This window comes from Microtus ochrogaster, chromosome 21, assembly GCF_000317375.1.
Source record: "Microtus ochrogaster isolate Prairie Vole_2 chromosome 21, MicOch1.0, whole genome shotgun sequence".
NCBI classification, from domain to species: Eukaryota; Metazoa; Chordata; class Mammalia; order Rodentia; family Cricetidae; genus Microtus; species Microtus ochrogaster.
Genome location: NC_022022.1, coordinates 2,102,869 through 2,103,676, shown reverse-complemented (window position 1 = coordinate 2,103,676; position 808 = coordinate 2,102,869). Strand labels below are relative to the sequence as shown.

General features: G+C 55.4%; 1 non-coding gene across 1 annotated transcript; it reads left to right on the top strand.

Annotated features, from left to right (window-relative positions):
- Positions 1-412: 412 nt before the first annotated feature.
- Trnan-guu lies at positions 413-486 on the top strand. The gene has a single exon. It is a non-coding gene; the product is annotated as a tRNA-Asn (tRNA).
- Positions 487-808: the final 322 nt, after the last annotated feature.

Below are 808 nucleotides of genomic sequence, written 5' to 3'. Positions count from 1 at the left end.
GCGGCACCTGTTCTCCCCTTCCTACCACCCATGGCCTTTCCTACGCTTGCCTCCCAGGCCCAAGCCCTGGACAGTGCAGTGACTCAGACACACGCTTGGGATGACCAGCCCCAGGGAACGATCGATCCTAAAGCGTACGGGGGCATCTTCACCCCGACAGCGTGGGGCCCCCCAGACTCCCGAGTGGCGGCACGACCCCAGCATCGGAAGGTGCGGGCAGGACATGCGGGGTTCATGACGTCCGGGTGAGCTCGGGAAGCAGGCGGGGCTGCGACCCAACTGCTGCATCGCAGCGAGCACCGCGACCCTCTATTGAGGACCGAATTCTCTCCTGTGATCACCCCAAGGCGTGGTGGACTTGGTGAAGCATCACTCAGCATCCTGCCAACCTATCTTTTTTTTTTCCTTCAGTGTCTCTGTGGCGCAATCGGTTAGCGCGTTCGGCTGTTAACCGAAAGGTTGGTGGTTCAAGCCCACCCAGGGACGGCTACACCTAGTTTTAATACCACAAACAACTCCCACTACCTCTAGGGTCAACAGTACAGAACACTTCCCATCTACACAAAGGAAGTTTACAGAAGTGTTCCTGTCCATTTTATTGAGTTTCTTTTAGACAGGGCTGGAAATTTCTCACCAGGTTTTCACAAGCCGCTGATGCTTCCACCACAGCAGAGATGTGATTAGGGGCAGGAAACATCACACCTGACAGCGACCTACTGTGAACCAGTTATTCCCCTGGTATTGTGCCCAGATTACGACCCCCAGAGAGAGACCACCAGAGAGGCCCAGACTGTAATAAGCAACATTC